The following is a 12,500-nucleotide window of genomic DNA, read 5'->3' as shown; positions in this document are numbered from 1 at the left end:
AGCAGGAGTTCCCTCTGGGAATTGAACCTGCGACCTTGCGGGACCAGAGGCACAGGTCCTAGGCAGGGAACGTCTCACGTTCGTGTGCGTGGGCCGCAAGGGTACGTTTGCTCCTGCGCGCGACACACACTTGTGTACGCGCTCGTGCACACACACTTTTTCCTTTTAAATGCATTTTCCTTCCTGCATGCTCCATATCTTTCCCGTACTCCCCGTGATGTTTGTTGAGCTCTGCCGCTTTTGTGTGTGCATGTGTGCGTGTGTGTGTGTGTGTGTGTGTGTGTGTGTGTGTGTGAGAGAGATAGAATGCCCTTTAGAAGCTCCACGGCTGCTGGGTGCAGGCCGTAAGCCTCCATGTGGGCCACTTTGGTTCATCTCAGTGCACACCACTGAACAGTGTCAGCCTTGGGGTAATTCACGAGGTCTCTGTATACACACACACACACACAAACCCAGCTGCGTTTCATGCTATGTGGAGGCTACTGGTCCCATCCCTTCAGCCACTGTGCAGCACAGCTCAGCACAGCATCATCTCAGGAGCATGCCTGGGCCTGCCTGGGCCTGCCTTCTCTCTCTCCATCCCTCTCTCCACATTGTTTATACTTTTTTTTTTTTTACACACTTTTTCTGATGCGCGGTCCCGATATCGGAGCACCTCTCTTGCTATTCTGTCTCCCACCATCTCTCTCCGTCTCCCAACATCTCCCTCCGTCTCCCACCATCTCCCTCCGTCTCCCAACATCTCCCTCCGTCTCCCACCATCTCCCTCCGTCTCCCACCATCTCCGTCCGTCTCCCAACATCTCCCTACGTCTGCAGTGCTGAAGGCTCTTTTAAGGCTCGTGTGTGCCTTAAAAGTGACATGTGCCGCTTGAAGGCCATGGCGGTAACACGTGCATTATGGGAGAAGCGACTGTAGTATTGTAGAACAAAGGAGTGTGTTTTAAACAGAGAGAGAGAGAGAGAGAGAGAGAGAGAGAGAGAGAGAGAACATGCTTTGCTGACACTCGAATTCTTCAAGCTGACACAGGTGATGGATTAGACGTGTAATCCAGGCAGACGGAGGGGGTTGGGGCTAAAAACTCACTGCAGAATAGAGGCAGAATAGAGAATGGAGAATAGAGGCAGCCTGCAGCAGAGAGGCAGAGAAAGGGAGGGGTCTCTGAAGAAGCCGAGGTACCCTTATTCTCCCCGAGTGGCGCGCTCATTCACGTTTACTCTCCGGCAGCGTGGCGCTGGACAGATCCGTGCCTGACGCAATAGAGGGAACACTCGCGACTCGCACCTGGGTGTGAGCTACAGGTAGGCTCACACCAGCACGGCCACACCCGCCGCAGGCTACGCCTCCAATCACTGCTGCTTAAGGGAGGAGCTCCTCCGCACCGTGAACGTTATGGAATGTTCTCCATCTTCGAGGGTCATTCTGGGTCACCGCTGGAAAGACGAGGCGGGTCTTCTCATGCCCGCTAACCATGCAGCCGTGCGCCTTGACTCTCTGGTGAGTCAGAGCACGCCTTCAGACGCTGAGTAACTAGGCTCTGTAGGGCGAGGTACGAGAGGCATGGATGGAAATTTTGCCTGTATCTCTCACTCTCCCTCTCTCTCTCTCTCTCTCTCTCTCTCTATCCCTCCCTCTCTCTCTCACTCTCCCAGGGCGATCCAGTCTTTTTGAATCAGGCTGACACAGAAGCGCTCACCGAGTGTGAGCCAACAAACGAGTCAACATGGTTGAAACGGATTCCGGCAGATTTGAGACAGACCGCAGGACAGATTACACTCTGAGATGAGCGTTATTATTAATAGTTGAATTTATACAGCACCTATCTCAAACTCAAGATCGCTTTACAAACATCGTTTTTTTGTTGTTGTTTTTTCAACACACTCTCACGCCTGATGAGAAGCGGCAGCCAATCTGTGCACTGCGTACTCTCGATCAGAACCCACAGCCCCCTGGGGGATTGCATCGGGTACAGGGGAAGGGAATAAGGTGAAGACCAGCACAGAGCACCAACCCTCACTGGGCATACATGCACACATTCACACACACAAGAGTATCCAACCAACCTAACCTCCATGTTTTTGGACTAGGAAGAAACTGGGGACCTCAGAGGAAACCCACACAGACACAGGGAGAACATGGGAACTCCACCCAGATACAGACTCAAACCCAAGCTCACACGTACATTCCCAGAAAAGGCACCCCCTTGAGAAGGCTCCCACTTTGGCTTAAAGCCCAGAGAGAAGTCCGTAATAGCAGCCGCACACGCAGGGACTCACGCTAGCTAAGCGAGTTAGCTCAGGGAGTGTAGCACGACGTTCCTGACGATGGGCCCGTGGCCAGCGTAACCCAGGTTACGTCGTAGCGTGCTACGAGGTCAGAGTGCTTGCAGAGGAAATCAGGTCTTTAATTAGCCGAGGGCAATGATGTTGTAATCACGGCGCGAGTGCTGGTGGAGTGTTGGTATTTAGTATTTGTTGGCGTTTAGTATTTAGTAGCTCTTGCCTGAGAAATAAGAGCAATGAAAACAGCCTCGTACAGTCAGGTCAGAGAGGGAACAGGGGTCAGAGAGAGATGTCAGAGGCTCCACTTTATTTACCTTCTGACCACGCACCGTCTGCCATGGCTACAAAGGCAGCTGTGTGTGCGAAACACACACACACACACACACACACACACACACACAGACCACAATACTGTGTGAATCCTGCTGATTCTGTAGACATTCAACTTCAATAAGGCCGCTACTTTCTGAGTCGCACGCTCTGTATCACAAGCACACATACTGCACAACTGGCCTGGCCAAAGCGTCCCATGACCTGCATGCACAAGCACGTGTGTGTGTGTGTGTGTGTGTGTGTGTGTGTGTGTGTGTGTGTGTGTGTGCGCGAGAGTGAGTTCAGTGACCATATCAGCAGGCACAGCTGTCTCCCCCGCAGGGTGCGCGGTCACACACCGCCGACATGCACCATTCGTTCACCACTGCTCACCACACCACCGGTGGATGTGAACATGTTAATGAACGTGGCAACGGCATGGTTGTGGGTGTGAAGCTAAACGTTCACACGGAACAGTGTTACCGGGGGGTTTTACAAACATCTGTCACTCTGTACCGCACACTCTGAAACCACTCTTGTACTTACAAGTGACGAATCACGGCTTCCTGTAAATGCATATAGCATGTACACACCCAGCACACACCCCATTAACAACTACCTTAACACACTTTACTGAATATATAGTGCACAACTTATTATATAGTGTATAAGACTAGTCAGAGACTTTCAATGTAACATGTTCAACGCTACGTCTACAGTCCGAGACTGTGGGAATGTACCATGAAGAGGATCGGAGGATTGGTGGATCTTCAAACGCCCTCCGCCACACACGTAAATGACCACATCAAAAGCAGCCTGTTGGCCCCAGCCTGTGGCTCACACACACGCGCACACACACACACACACACACACACACACAAAAGGTGTACACTCTGACAGGCCTTTGTTTTAAACACTCTATGCAAATGTGACCATTCCCACAAATGTAAATTACCTGAGAAAGTATTCAAAAAGAATACACACACACACAAACAAACACGTACGCACGCGCACACACCAAGCACGAGTCGAGCAGCAGCTAATCACATCTCAGAGTTCTCAGACAGACTGCACTTGCCCTTTCTGTACATGCTCTGTGAACTTATCATGAACGCTCAATTAAAACACAGCTCGGCTAATTAAGCCAATTACCTGGAGACCCCGTGTTTCTATCGCTTGCCAATTTCACTGAAAATACCTTGCCTTTTTTTAGCCGTATGCAGCTACAGAAGTTTGGTATCCTACTTTCGAGACCTACACGCTGACTACATTTCAGCCGCTTGTTTCTAGGCAGGCCGAAAGATGCACGCCATGTTTTACCCTGGTTTGTCCCGTGGTGTTACGCGAAGCGCCTATTTGAGTCACCCTCTGACAGGGCAGACCGCGTCAGCACCCAAACATGGACGGCAGGCGGGAGCGTGGAGCAGAGCGACCGCACGGGAACGCTCAGTAACGGACCGGATCATCTCCGTGTCCCGTACATCCGCAGCACGCAATGTGTTGAACAAAAACACAAGCCGATAACGTACATTAGGTGAATTATGCTGGTTCTAGTTCACTAATTCTAATTTGAGCGGAGAAATAGCTAAGCTATAATTTGAGTGCGACTTCAAAGGTGGATGCCACATACCTCATTAACATTTCCTCTATAATAAGTATCTGACACCCTGAAGCTAAAAAGAAAAGAAACCCAATGTTTCAGTGGCGTTTCATGGCTATTAACAGGAGGAGAAGCATTTCCCATCGTGAGGGCGACCTCTGCCCCTCAGTTTCCCCACTGCAGGAAAATGAAGTCAGATGAATCTTTGGAATGAAGACATATCTGGAGCACAAGGAAACATGGCGTTCCTTTGAGGGGCGTCAGGAGCCGTGCAGCGACTGAAACCTCTGGACTTTGGGAATCACCTCTTTGACAAACATTTGAAGGGGACCGGAGTTGATGGAAGATTTTATGTTTGTACATGGACTGAGTTGTCTGGTAAACCAAGAGCTGTTGTGGTGTGGCAGCTCAGTAGTTAAGGCACTTGACTTGTAATCGGGAGGTTGCTGGTTCAACCCCCACCACGGTCAAGTTACCACTGTTGGGGTCCCCGAGCAAGGCCCGTAACCCTCAATTGCTCAAGTTGTACTCAGTCATAATTCTAAGGTGGTTTGGCTAAAAGTGTCAGTATGTGTTGTAGCATGTTTTATTGTACTTGTTCTAGTGTAGTGTACTGCATTGTATTTTTTGTAGTGTATTTTATTGTATCTCTCAGGTTGTAATGTTTATCTAGGTTGTTTGGGGCAGTATCTGACATTAAGAGTATTTTTAACTGCTTTGCAGAGTACTAAACTAAAGGTCTTTTGTTCTTTTGTAAGTTGCTCCAGATAGGAGCATCTGCTAAATGCCATAAATGTCAAATGCAAACTCTTTTTCAGGCTGGCTGAAGATCAGCACTCTCATGAGCTGGAGTGTGATACCAGCAGGAACCAGAGAGCAGGTCCTGAAGTAAGGGCTGATCCTATCACAAATAACTCCCCAATTCCGGCCCACAGTCCTGCAGCAGTGTGACCAGGCTGCTATATATAGAACTGCACTCACCCAGTAGAACTGGGGCCAGATCGGAGGCCTGGAGCCCAGTGGGCTCGTTAAGGACTGTTACAGAGTGAAGACCAGGTAGAACTCATGCCATTTGGTGGTTTCTTTCCCCTCTGATTAACTGGCCCCAACGTCCTGCTTTAAGATTTACTGGGAGGCCCTAACCCCGCGTTGGGTGGAGGGGGAGGTGTGCGTGTAGCAGCAATGTGGCTACCACTCCAACACTTCTTAATACAAAAGGCCTGATGCAGCTGCATTGTAAACATTTACCAAAACCACATGCTAACAACAAACCAAACCTCTGATGCACACCACCCGAAACCATGTCTGTTCAGGCAAAGATTACCCCGAGCTTAAGGAATCACTCTTCAAGCACCAGATGAAAAGAAAGTGGAACGTTTATTCCAGCGGTGATTCACGGCTCTCACCGAGCTCTTATCATTTTGGGATTGGAGCAGGCCAGTGGAAGAGGGGCCACGGGGCCCCAGGCCAGGCTGAGAATTAGCCCTGGTTCCGGCGAGCGTCCTCGGAAAGGCCGCGGGAGAGAACCGTGAATGCCGAGAGGGACCGTGTCACCAGTGCGCCGAGCACCCCCTCAAAGAGGATAATAGAACAGAAAACCAGGACGGACGGGAGAGACGCAGACGGAAAGGGAATTGCTAGCTTAAATACTTCAATAAAATTACCCCCAGGGGAGAATTGAATCCAAGAATAATTTAAAGACGTTACAGTTTATTTCCCAGTAATAAAAAAAAAAATTGGTCAAGCCTTATTGAAAGTTGTGTGTTCTCATCACCTAAACATGACAACAAACATCGCATACAGCGAACTAGAACAATTTAGCCTTATCAGAGCAAAACTACATTACCCAGAAACCCCAGTCAGTGGGTTCATCTGGGGCACGTAGGCCAGCGAGTCTGGAGCTGACAGATGTAGTCCGGTGCTCCGTCATGCCGAAATGCATGCGGCGTCTTCATCAGATAGACATTAGTGAGAGCGATCGCTGGCACTCGCCATCGGAGTCTGTTAGGCCCCAGACAGAAAGAGGGAGGCAGAAGGATGAAAACGTCACAGGCCAGTTTGTCATCCGTGGGGGGGGATGGGTTCTGAGGGCGCGTGTGGGCGGGAGGAAACCAGGTGTGAAAGATCACTTGCTTCTGCTGAACCCCAAGACGACTGCGACTCGATTTATTAGCCAATTCCCGTTCTTTCTTCTATTTTTACCGGCGCTGCGACTCCCAGCCAGCCTCCCCGGCCCATCCGTTTTTTCGGAAGCGCTCCTTCATCCCCTCTGCTCGCCTTGCGCTGCGCATTCAATCAGGGCTCCCCTTCCTGCTGTCTGCAGCGCCGCGTCTCCTGGGCGGGACCGATGGCCCGTTTGCCTCTGTCTCTCTCTCTCTCTCTCTCTCTCTCTCGGGATCCAGCCGCGGTTGCCGTGGCGGATGTATCCGGAGGAGGGGGAGCAGCGGTCCGGAGCCCGAGGACTTGCTCCACATGGGCCAAGCTCCACACTCATTTGGAGGGTCCTGGCTGTTGCGATTACAAGCCCCAAAGATCTACAGGACTACAAGACTACAAGTCCCACAGGACCCAGAGAAGTGTTGTGGGAGAAGCATGCTTTTCTATGTGCGTGTGTGTCTGATTCTAATGACACACAAAGTGCTTCTAATACATTATGTAGCACATCATTTGAGAGGAAATTCAAAACCAGAGGATTGGGGTTTTGGGTTGGGGGTGGCGGGGGGCAGCGTTCATAATTTAGACACTCGGCAGAATTTGGGAAGCGTCTTAAATGATCCAACCCATTTCAGTTCAATCAATATTTCACAGTATCTCCGAGCCAAAATGGCTATCCAGTGACCTTTTGAGGCAAGGTTAATTTGGGGGAGAGGGGGAGAAGTTGGGGGTGGTTTGGGGATGTAGCTCGGCTCAAGAGAGCCAGGCGTAAATCTGCTGTACGGCCACCTATGGGGAGAGAAGCTTAAACTCTCTGATTATAGCACTCACAAATCACTCCGCTGGGCTGTGCGGAGGTCTATATATGGCCATGGAGCTCGGAGAGAGAGCGAGCGTGAGAGAGAGTCGTATGAATGGGCGCGGAAAAGAGGAGAGCGAAAGAAATCAAGTCCGAGAGAAGATGGGAAAAAAAAGAAGCAGTGTGATTAGGACACTGGAAATAGGACGGCAGAATAAGGAGAGCAAAGAACAAAAAGGGGTGCAGAGCAGAAGGGCAGATAGATACACAGAGGAGGACGTAAGGGCCGCACGCGCTCCCACCAAGACAGAGATGCGCTATAGCCGGTCTCTAAGGAGTGGTGTATTCTTTCATTTGAACTGGCCATCTGATACCGTTGAGTCCGCAGGGACATTTCACACACAATCACACATAGACACACACACACACGCAGCAGGAGTAGGTATATAACCAGGAATGTTGTCTTCTCTCTCTCTCTCTCTCTCTCACACACACACACACACACACACACACACAAACACACAAACTTGCAGAAGAGCATGTGTGTACACGGTTGCGTGACATGCCGTTATAATTTCGACGCCTGCACAACATGAATGCTCTTCCAGAGAGAAGTCCTCCATGCTACGGCACCTCCCGGTTCTACCGCCTCGCCAATCTGGAGGCAGCGAGATAGAAACCAACAAAAACACTGCAAGCAGCTGGCCTGAAGCAGGTTGGCAACAAACCAGCGAACCAGACGCTATAGCAACCCAACGAACCAGATGCTGTAGCAACCCAACAAAGCAGACGCTATAGCAACCTAATGAACCAGACACTGTAGCAACCTGATGAACCAGATGCTAGGACCTAAGGAATATTGCATTATTATTATAAACAAAAATGCTTCAGAACATTAAAAACTATTGAGGTAGGTGATCCTTCAAAATTCACACACACCCAAACACCCAAACGCTTGCGCACACCCCCACACACACCCCTACACCCTTACTTTAAGAGGTGTGTACAGCCTGCAGACAGCTTTGCAGTCGAGTCTCTGGGGAGGTGTTCTAATTGATCACACGTGTATGAAACGTCATGTCCAGGAACATATGTGTACAGCCTCACAGACGTTTGACACACTTTCAATACAAGACAAACAGCATGTGTGAATTTTTTCGAGAATGGCAGATGGGTGCCAGAGTGTCCATGTTTCTGTGGATGTGCTAAGTATACACAGCACGATGGACACACACACACACCCTTAGTATACACCATAGTGTACATATTTTTTTGAGTGCTCAATCAAATTTATGCAAATTACACAAATCGCTCTCTCCCTGCCTCTCTCTAGCTTTCTCTGTGAAGCAAAGGAACATCAGAACCAAACAGTGAAGTATGCAGTCATGTGTGCGTGTGAGACTTCAGTCCTGAATGTTTAGCCACTATGCTGCATCAGTATTCCCTGTGCATTCTGAAGCTCTGTCCTGAGATCAGTTCCAGCATACCATTCACTGCACTGAATATCCTTCACAATCGTAGATCTCCACACACGCATGCACAGAGAGAATGTCACACCTCCACAACGCAGTAGACGTAAAGGAACATACAGTAACAGACTTCCACAGCTTTAGGAGATCAGTAACTGTGTAAGAATTAGAAACAACCATGCGACCTCAGTGAAAGAGGCTGGTGGCATGCCATCAGACGGTATCTGAGAACTCCTCCCTGAACCCCGCCTCCTCTACAAACTCCGCCTCCTTTCAAAATTCCGCCCCCGCTCCTGGATCTCATCTGAATGGCCTTCCTATCTGCCCTCTCCCCAGGTCAACATGCCCCTTGGCCACGCATGGAGCGCCGGGCTGACAAGAAGGCCATGAGACGGACACCAAGTGGAGAGGTGAGGAGAGGAGAGGAGGAGAGCAGAGAGGGGAGGAGAGAGGAGAGAGGAGGAGAGGAGAGGAGGAGAGACCACTCAGTGGGGGTTGGTAGCAGTCTTGCTTTACACCTTGAAGTTTGTCACTGAGTGTGAAGAGGCAACGCATGGCCTGAGAAGGTCAATAAATGCACAAGATAAATACACGTTCTAGAGGGTGGGAAAGGGTTAATACAACAGTACACTAACCACACACACTAGAGGGTAGGAATGGGTTAATACAACAGTGTACTAAACACACTCTAGAGGGTGGGAAAGGGTTAATACAACAGTACACTAACCACACACACTAGAGGGTGGGAAAGGGTTAATACAACAGTACACTAACCACACACACTAGAGGGTGGGAAAGGGTTAATACAACAGTACACTAACCACACACACTAGAGGGTGGGAAAGGGTTAATACAACAGTACACTAACCACACACACTAGAGGGTGGGAAAGGGTTAATACAACAGTACACTAACCACACACACTAGAGGGTGGGAAAGGGTTAATACAACAGTACACTAACCACACACACTAGAGGGTGGGAAAGGGTTAATACAACAGTGCACTAACCACACACACTAGAGGGTGGGAAAGGGTTAATACAACAGTGCACTAACCACACACACTAGAGGGTGGGAAAGGGTTAATACAACAGTGCACTAACCACACACACTAGAGGGTGGGAAAGGGTTAATACAACAGTACACTAACCACACACACTAGAGGGTGGGAAAGGGTTAATACAACAGTACACTTATCCCACACACTAGAGGGTGGGAAAGGGTTAATACAACAGTACACTAACCACACACACTAGAGGGTGGGAAAGGGTTAATACAACAGTACACTTATCCCACACACTAGAGGGTGGGAAAGGGTTAATACAACAGTATACTAACCACACACACTGGAGGGTGGGAAAGGGTTAATACAACAGTACACTAACCACACACACTGGAGGGTGGGAAAGGGTTAATACAACAGTGCACTAACCACACACACTAGAGGGTGGGAAAGGGTTAATACAACAGTGCACTAACCACACACACTAGAGGGTGGGAAAGGGTTAATACAACAGTGCACTAACCACACACACTAGAGGGTGGGAAAGGGTTAATACAACAGTGCACTAACCACACACACTAGAGGGTGGGAAAGGGTTAATACAACAGTGCACTAACCACACACACTAGAGGGTGGGAAAGGGTTAATACAACAGTGCACTAACCACACACACTAGAAGGTGGGAAAGGGTTAATACAACAGTACACTAACCACACACACTAGAGGGTGGGAAAGGGTTAATACAACAGTACACTAACCACACACACTAGAGGGTAGGAAAGGGTTAATACAACAGTGCACTAAACACACACTAGAGGGTGGGAAAGGGTTAATACAACAGTGCACTAAACACACTCTAGTTTGTGTTGGAAAGCATTAATATGGATGAGGGTTGAGAGTCACAAAGCCACTGACAGGCGATGAATGACTGAGACCCAGACGTCTATGCAGACAGATACTGTACCATTGTTTCCCGATCGCTGGCACTCATATGTGTTATTGCCATTATTCTTCAAACGTCTGAGCATGCGTGCGTGAGTGTCTGATAGCATCTCGCCATACACTCTGTACCTGGAAACCCTCCCTGGATTGACTCAACACTGCAGCAGCTGACTTCCTCGCTCCTAACACTTGGTGTATTTGTAGTGAAATATGCTCTGAAAGTATAAACAAAGGAAGTGGGCTGAGCCGGGCCTCGGGTCGGACTACGCCACAGACATCCCTCTCTGATGGATCTCAGAGGGGGAAAGACCAGCCCCCCGCCGACAGCAGCGCACATGGGAGGTGTGCGGGTTGTATTATTTTTATATGAGCATTAGGACTGGCCTAATTTGACCATGAAGACATGATTGGAAAGGAAAGAAAGCGAAAGTGAGACAGAGAAAGAAAAAGAAAGAAGGAGAGAGAGAGAGGGCGAAGGAGAGGAGAAGATAGACCAGCAGCGACAGTGAGGGTTTTAGTTTGACCGCATGAAGGAGAGCTCAGTGGAAAGAGGAGATGAAGAAGGGAATGAGTTCCACAGCAAAAGAGAGACCGCGCACGAGAGAGACCGCGCACGAGAGAGAGACCGCGCATGAGAGAGAGAGACCGACCGCGCATGAGAGCATGAACGTGAGGAACTACAAAAGAGAAAAACAGATGGAAGAGGAAAGCAGAGGACTCGCTGAGGTCTGTCACACCAAGGCAAACTAACCACGTACGTGGAGGCTGTGGCAGCCTCAAACACACCCAGGACAAACTGTGCAGTGTGTAGGCCAACTGGACAGCATGTGTGTGTTTGGTGACCAACTGGACAGCATGTGTGTGTTTGGTGACCAACTGGACAGCATGTGTGTGTTTGGTGACCAACTGGAAAGTGTGCATGTTTCGGGACCAACTGGAGAGCGTGTTTGTGTGTTTAGTGACCGAGTGAAGAGTGTGTGTGTGTGTGTGTGTGCACAAACCAAACATTACCTCCCCCTGAACCCCAGGCCAGACTCAAACCCCTCATTATCTAGGAGACCGACAGCATGCTGTCAAATTTAGGACACGTGAGATTCTGAATTATTTACACTGCGCAACATGCCACGCAGGTAAAAACGCACTGGACATAAACAGCCAGCCTCAGCGCTGCATGCTGTGTGAACAGGCCTCAAAACACAACTGCCCACCCGCCCACGAATCACGTGCAACTTTTATCGGAACGTCACATCCTGATGCGTGCACGTTTTCTGGATTAAAGGCGCTCGCACGCCTTGTCTTGCTGCTTAGGCGGAAGCTCTGGGTGTTTGCCAGTCTGCGCTGACTGATTCACTCCGGTATTACCTGCATTAGGACCCATTTCCTCCCTGTAAATGGCCTTTGTGAGGTAATGTCTGGGTGTGATCGTGCAGGACTCCAGCTCTGCGGCTGTGCGCCTAAGGCTGTTACATGGCTGCTGCTAATCTGGTATAAGCTAGTAGTCTGGGAATTGCATTTAATAGATGGAAACAAGTTAAGACTCTTTCAGGAGACAAAAAAATCACAAAGGTCTGAACGGGGAGCGGTGGGTAAGCTGGGCCGCGACCTGTGTTTGGGTAATCAGTGGGCAGTGGAGACAGGTTTTGGTACGTTCCTGCTTTGGTACATTCCTGGTTCTCGCTTCCTTTTGGCGGGTCAGCACAGACTCCGCGCCGCGTTCGGCTGCAACCGCCAGCTGCACCAGAGTTTCCTGTTGACTAGTCGCACTGGAATTGAACCGGGTTTTGAAAAGGGGATAATAATGTATCCTGACTGTTTTCTCTCTCCCGCTCTCTCCATCCCCCCCCCCAGGCTTTCGACTTTCACAGGATACAGCAAAACACAATGATGGACGCGAGCCATTGAAAACACTTAAAACATTACGTCAACTTCTATGGAAAAA

The 12,500-nt window shown here is 49.6% G+C and overlaps 1 protein-coding gene across 2 annotated transcripts in view; it reads right to left on the bottom strand.

Moving 5' to 3' along the window:
- The window catches only part of plxna2 (plexin A2), a 142,037-nt gene that overhangs the window by 83,110 nt on the left and 46,427 nt on the right, over positions 1-12,500 (bottom strand). The window lies entirely within an intron of this gene.

Source organism: Electrophorus electricus, chromosome 21, assembly GCF_041902795.1.
Source record: "Electrophorus electricus isolate QZ-2024a chromosome 21, ASM4190279v1, whole genome shotgun sequence".
NCBI lineage: Eukaryota > Metazoa > Chordata > Actinopteri > Gymnotiformes > Gymnotidae > Electrophorus > Electrophorus electricus.
The sequence above is the reverse complement of the archived record's forward strand: the minus strand, read 5'-3'. Positions and strand labels throughout refer to the sequence as shown.